The 7,601-nt window shown below is 36.5% G+C and overlaps 1 long non-coding RNA gene across 1 annotated transcript in view; it reads right to left on the bottom strand.

Moving 5' to 3' along the window:
* Positions 1-4,054: 4,054 nt before the first annotated feature.
* Positions 4,055-7,601, bottom strand: part of LOC130014229 (uncharacterized) — a 30,220-nt gene continuing 26,673 nt past the window's right edge. The window contains exon 5 of the long non-coding RNA XR_008789185.1: positions 4,055-4,888. This is a non-coding gene — a long non-coding RNA (uncharacterized LOC130014229). The remainder of the gene's footprint in view (positions 4,889-7,601) is intronic.

Below are 7,601 nucleotides of genomic sequence, written 5' to 3'. Positions count from 1 at the left end.
TTTCAAAGGAAACATAGTCAATGCTATAGTGTTCAATTTAAAAAACGCTAATTTCTTGTCTGCGATATCAGTTAGGTCGAAGCGTACGCCAAGTAAAATTATTTCACACACACAGCGTTCTTAATTAATAATGGCCCCAATCAGCAACGTTATATGTTTTATTCCTCTAATATACTATAAAACACAATTCGGTTCGCGTCACGGGTTAACGGCATATTAATAGCTTTATTCACTGAGATGGTTCCATGCCCCTAGTTGGAAGTGGACGTAAAACTCTAGAAACGAGATGGTTCCTTTATTTATGGTTTATTTTTCGAATTGCTTTTTGTATTTATTTACAGAGGTTAAAAGTTTAAATGGAAATATTTAGCACCTTCTTGTAAACCGTTGAAAGATTTAAAGTTTGGATTAAGGTTAAGTGAATGTAGGTCAAACATGCCGCCGACATAGTGTGTATTAGGGTGTTAAAGATTAAACGTTATTCCCTACAAGGTGGTTCTACGGTTCTTACCATACAATTCAGCTGTGAAATAACACAATTTCTTTCATTATGTGTACAACAATAAAACAGTTATCATAGTAACAATTACTTCAAACACTATTATTACTTTTAATTATATTTAACCAGTACTTAAATTATTAATATATTCCTCTGTATACTGAGAGGATATCTACCAAGTTCAAAGGCTACTAATACGTTACTTGTTGATGTTCTAACACCCAACATTTTCTTACAAAATGACCTATGGACCTTTTCTATATTATCGGCTTCCTGACACCCCCAGACCTCTGATGCATAATTTAGAACGGGGATCACGTATGTGTCAAATAATGCTAAACTGGTTTGTATATTAAAATGGTTGTCTTTGAAGGTTTGCATTAAACTAAAGCAAGATTTCTGTCCCTGTAGAGCTATAGTTTTCCGGGTAACAGATAATTTACCGTTATAGTTGAAAACTATACCCAGGTAATTAAAGCTACTATGACTACTTCAACTAAAATATTTCTATAATACCACATTTCATTACACATGATTTTACCACATTTCATTACACATGATCTTACCACCGTTTCTAAAAACTTGGCTCAAGTGACGGCGAAGTTTGCATCTGCTTGCTTTATGTTTAAGTTACTGGGTGTCGGCATGGAAAATATTTTACCCTGTGGTTCTACCCTGTAGTGATCGATACCGCATCTCCATATGCCTTATTCTATTATAATACAAATGTGAAATTTTATCTTAACCATCAGTTAATATAGCATTCAGATTTGTTCAATACGTATACTCGAATCACCACCTAAAAGCTGAAAGGGAATATACCCTATCTCCACTTTAAATAAATCCTACCAGTCCTTCTACTCAACCCACTTTTAAAATCAAATAATGACGTGCAGATTTTATGTTTATAACTTCATATTAGACTAACGTGGTGTAATATGATATGACCATATATTTATATTTATTTAGAACAACTATCATTATGTTTATCTTACCTGGGTTTAAAAAACAATATCTTTCAAGCGACACATCAAGTGGAGCAATGAAAATTGCAAATTGTACAACTAAAATAAGTATTTGGAAATATAGACATTTGCATTTTGGACCGTGAACACTGAAATAATAATGGCAACGTTATTCTTCCATATAAAGGTACGATTACACCGTCGTCAAAGGATTATATCGCCCTTTCACGAAACGGATCTTTAAATAGGTTGTCATAATCGACTATATACACAACACAAGATGATAACGTAGTACAGGTGACCATATCTACTAAGTATATAATATTTCAATTTACTTGTGTGTAGTTTTTCTCATGTAAAATATAGAATAAAAATAATTTGATTTTACACAAAATACATATTGGCCACCAGTTTTAGACTAAATAGATTTTGTATTTGATTGATTAAATTATGAAAAAAACAGAATCAGAATCATTTTAGAAATTGTTAAATACGTGGCATGAGTTCTAAAACATCCTGTTAGCATATACCAAAAGGAGCCACGGTGAGTCAGTGAGTAAGACGTTGGCTCGTTAACCTGGACGTCTTGTATTCGATCCCTGTGTTGACCGAGAAACTTCAGGCGTGGTTCCCTCCTTGTCAGTGGTGCATGGCGTATGCCAGTCTTCATTATCCCAGACAGTAGGACGTTAAACCCCATTTCATTTCATTTTCTAATCGACCAACTAGAGCACCACAACATGTTTAATCTTTTTTACCCCCCCCCCTCCGTCTATAACTATACATCCTACCCAAATACTCATATCGCCACAATGTCGCCTTTAAAATCAAAAAATGATTATTATGCAGATTGTTTTTTGTCACATGCTTCAGATTACACGAACATGATATGACTTATCTTTCAGCGTTTATTGAATTGTTCATGAGCAATCTGTTTATTACGAAAGCCCAGAAGACTCATTCCAAATTCCAAATTCTAAATTCCAAATTCCAAATGCGAAATTCTAAATTCCAAATTCCAAATGCGAAATTCTAAATTCCAAATTCATGTCTTACCGATAAATTGCAAATTGGCAGCCCCCCCCCCCTCAATTAAACAAATTAGAAATTATATAAATTGTAATTTTACACAACTAATTACTTCTAGTTTACCTATCTGGGGCGGATAAATACCCGTTCCAAATTACTAGATTCCAAATTCCAGATTCCAAATTCCAGATTCCATATTCCAAATTCCAGATTCCAGATTCCAGATTCCAAATTCCAAATTCCAGATTCCAAATTCCAAATCTGATCTGACCAATCGGATCAGGTTTTTGCTTTTGACTAATCAGTTAGAGAGAGAGAGAGCGAAACGGGGTTTATCGTCCACTCGACACAAACTAACATATGGTTTAAATTTTATTTCAATAAATCGCTTGCGCGTAGGGGTCTTTAGCAGTGGGTGGAAACCGAAGGACCCGGAGAAAACACACGAGGTTGGACAGGCCACCCTACTCCTTGTCACGTACAACCGGGGATTCGAAACCACGCCAGTTGACTCAATGACAGGCCGTATGATACAGCACGCACGTGCTAACCATTCGGCCATCCACCCCACCCCCACCCCCTAATCAGTTAGAGTATACAGGGGCGGATCAAGGAATTTTTGCAGGGGGGGGGGTCATGTTCCTGAGACAATGTATCTCCCCCCACCTCCCGCTTGGTCTCTATCGTCATTTTGGTGAATATACATACACATTGATCTTTTTAAACAGAGAAATTCAACACCTCGTTTGACTTCAATTTTTATTATGAATTAATACAATGACATTGTGATTCAATTTCATGGATGCAAAGCATTAATTGTGATATCACATAATATCTATATCATTACCTCGTGCTTTGAGTGCCCATCCTGTCCCAAATCTATCGATAAAGGATAAAGCACACGACCGAGAAACCTTTCTCATAAAAAGTGTTGATTTACAAAAAAAATTATGTAGCTGAGCAGGGGGGGGGGGGGGGGGTCGACCCCCACCCCCCCCCCCTCGTCTGGATTCGCCCCGGGTATAATAACAATATTCCAGTTCGGGTTTGCTTCGTGAGATGTGAACAGTTTGGGGCAAAGTTCCTCTGCAGTGAGCTACTCTGCTACTCGGTATCCTAGGACTGGCATTTGTTTTTTGCTACAGCAGCAAATTTGGAATTTGGAATCTGGAATCTGGAATTTGTAATTTGGAATCTGGAATCTGGAATTTGGAATCTGGAATCTGGAATTTGGAATTTGGAATCTGGAATTTGGAATCTGGAATTTGGAATCTGGAATTTGGAATCTGGAATTTGGAATCTGGAATTTGGAATTTGGAATCTGGAATTTGGAATGAGCCTTCTGGGCTTTCGTAGTTTATCATGAGATTTAGTGCAAGTTATACGTATATAATATAGTAATACGACATATACATACATTAAAGTTGTAACATTTCCCGTCATTTTTATTGCTAACGAGACTTTATTTGATCATTATACACCTTCCAATGTAATTAAATTTGTCATTTTACAGCGTTATTAATTACAAATCAAACTTGAAGCGTGATCACTTGGCTATTCGTATCTTCAACGGACCGGAAATAAGACGAACTGAGGTCAACGACATCATGTTGGGGAAGCCCTTTGATTGGTCGAGGCACGTTATTCACGGGTTATGAAAGAAAGGAACAGTTGCCTGGTATATTTTATTTAATGTAAAATTTGTAATATCCACCAATATACTAATCTAAAGACTATAATATGTACAATGTATATTTATAACAACAGGTGTAAATCACATACAGGATATTTATATTACCTGTTATTATGATCTATTCTCCAAATATAATTAATATAAAACTTGAAATCTCTTTAGGTGATAACGTCGTACAGGTATATAACACGTTAATACACCTGTGTGTAGGTTTTAGTCAGGTAGAATATATGATACAATTAAATCAAAGTCAACAAAATGCATATAGGCCACCAGTATTAAACTAAATATAATAGATGAAAACCACAATCATAATTATTTTAGAAATTGTTAAATAAGTGGTATAATCTGTTCTAAAACAACCTGTTAGCTGTATTATACCAAATGAAGCCACAGCGGCTCAGTGAGTAAGACGTTGGCTTGTTAACATGGATTTTCTGTGTTCGATCCCTGTGTTTACCGAGAAAGTTCCTCGGAATCTTGCGACCAGCTTCCCCTTGCCAGTGGTGCAGGACGAAGGGCCTGGCAAGTGGCGGCGTATAGACGTTGGAATGGGACGTCTGGTGTATCCATTAGCATGCATATAAAATAACCTTTGACAGTTGAATTCAATGTAAGAGTTCCTCATAGCACACTGTATGGTGTATGCCGGTCTTCATTCCTTCAACCCGATGTCTTTTCATTTCATGTATCAAACATTGCCTACATATAATATAAGAAATTACTACAATTTTAAGAATTAAAAACTATTAGAATTTTAATACTGTGGTTTATAAATATCCCATTTTACATAACACAATTATTATCTGCTAATCATTTTCTGTCGATAAATTACATCTTTATATAAATTATCTGAATTACAAAAATGTTATTATCTTGTTTTTGTGTCACATAATCATCTTAATTTTACCATTACATCCCAATTCGGCGATGGTTTAGTGGTTTAACGTGTGTGCGTTAAATCATAAGGTTTGTCAATAAGTCATGTGGCGTGGTTTTGATTCTCCACTTGTGCGTAACGAGGAGTTGAGTCGCCTGTCCAATGTCGTGGGTTTTCTCTGAGTCATCCTCCCACTACTAAGGACCTCTACGAGCGGTAGAATTATTGAAATCAATTGAGTCATGTATAAGTCCCTTAAAAACCTAGTTGGTTTCGAGTTGGCGTTTAATCCCATTTTTCTATCTCTCACAACACAAATGATACCTTTATAGTTAATAGGTATTTAATATTACACGTAACTGGTACCTTTACACAGTTCATAGTTATTTACCGACCCATTGCACACACAGCCATAAAAAAAATACCTTACACGTGCACTGTATCAGTTTATAGCTATTTACTGATCCATTGCACCCACAACCATAGACGCATACCTTACGCTGATTTAGTTTCAAAATAAAGTTTAAAATCTGTTTTGTTTCACATACAGGTAACTTACATGTTTCTGATTGAACTAACATACGTTAAATAGAGATATTTATCCTTGTATTGGACTAACAATAGAGATATAGCATTGTATTATTATGACACCCATCTATGGTACTTTATTTATGGTTTATTTTTCGAATTGCTTTTTGTATTTATTTACAGAGGTTAAAAGTTTAAATGGAAATATTTAGCACCTTCTTGTAAACCGTTGAATGATTTAAAGTTTGGATTAAGGTTAAGTGAATGTAGGTCAAACATGCCGCCGACATAGTGTGTATTAGGGTGTTAAAGATTAAAAGTTATTCCCTACAAGGTGGTTCTACGGTTCTCACCATACAATTCAGCTGTGAAATAACACAATTTCTTTCATTATGTGTACAACAATAAAACAGTTATCATAGTAACAATTACTTCAAACACTATTATTACTTTTAATTATATATAACCAGTACTTAAATTATTAATATATTCCTCTGTATACTGAGAAGATATCTACCAAGTTCAAAGGCTACTATACGTTACTTGTTGATGTTCTAACACCCAACATTTTCTTACAAAATGACCTATGGACCTTTTCTATATTATCGGCTTCCTCCACGACACCATACGCCCCGCGTCCAAGAAGACGAATTCTTTTAAAATATTGAGCATCATTGCACTCGTATGTATGCCCCCCTATCGTCAGGGTGGACATGTTGGGGTTTGGTAGTTGAGGAATTTCCAGTACATCATGAGGGACAGCTAGTTTAGATAAACGGGGACTACCCGATCCACTTGACCGTGACATATTTACGGATTCTCCTTTACTTAGTGTATTTGACAACGATTGACCACATCGAATTAATCTAGACACCAAATGTCGCAATACTAGAAGTGTTACTTGGTGTGTTTACCCATGAATCACGGTAAATAATGAAGCAGCGAACATCCAGACTGCTCAATAATGATTATGACTAATAATAATCCATATAAGCTTATATACTGGTATGATCGTGACACGCTTATTGATAGAAATTAATAGAAAACGCTTTCTTAGAAGCGCACGTCATAGTCATTCCATTCATAGTTTTCCTAGGGGAAACCCCGTTACACTGTTCATAATAGTTTATACATGGCTCAACCAATCACGCTGTAGGATTATTTTTAGCATTTTAATAATAGTGAGGTGTGGCTAGCTCCATTCAAAATAAACTAAATAGAAAGTATTGTAGTAAACAAAATGAAATGAAATGGGGTTTAACGTCCTACTGTTCTACTCCGAACTGGGCTAATGAAGACGGGCATACGCCATACAGTGTGCTATGAGGGAAATATTGCCCGGACAACGGCACTACAGCCTCCTCTTATATCGAATTCCAACTGTTAAGGGATCTTTTACGTGTACGCCAATGTGTAGTCGGGACCTCGGTTTTCTGTCCCAACCGAACGACTAGACCGCTGTCCTTGTCAGGCCCTCCGTCCTGCATCACTGACAAGGGGTAACCACGCCGGAAAATCGGACAATGCAGGAATCGAACACCCGACCTTCAGGCTACCCACCACATGAAAATAAACTCTCAGTTAAGCGAATATTTATCGACGTTGCTGGATAATATCATACAATAATTATTTATTTCAATGAGCAATTCTTAACGGGTCGTCTTGAAACTCTGCCTTACCTAGTCCTTATACCCAAGGATGACCCCTACTGGTTTTGATGCATGCCCGACCCTCAGGGACGGAACCACGGAAATTATTTTTATATGTATCGCCTACAAGCCACAATTCAGTATGAATCATGATCAATTATTTTAATAACAGATTGTACCTATTGATATTGGCCCATATCCACTCCAACGGGCAGTGCCACGCCCACTCTTTTATTTTAATATTTTGTGGCCGCAATTTTTCATAGATCATCTTGAAACTCGGCATGCTTATGGCCTCTATCAAAGGAACGAGCTGATTTGACGAAAAACCGAGTTCCAGTCGTACACTCTATGGCGT

This window comes from Patella vulgata, chromosome 9 (genome assembly GCF_932274485.2).
Source record: "Patella vulgata chromosome 9, xgPatVulg1.2, whole genome shotgun sequence".
In the NCBI taxonomy this organism is placed as follows: Eukaryota; Metazoa; Mollusca; class Gastropoda; family Patellidae; genus Patella; species Patella vulgata.
The sequence above is the reverse complement of the archived record's forward strand: the minus strand, read 5'-3'. Positions and strand labels throughout refer to the sequence as shown.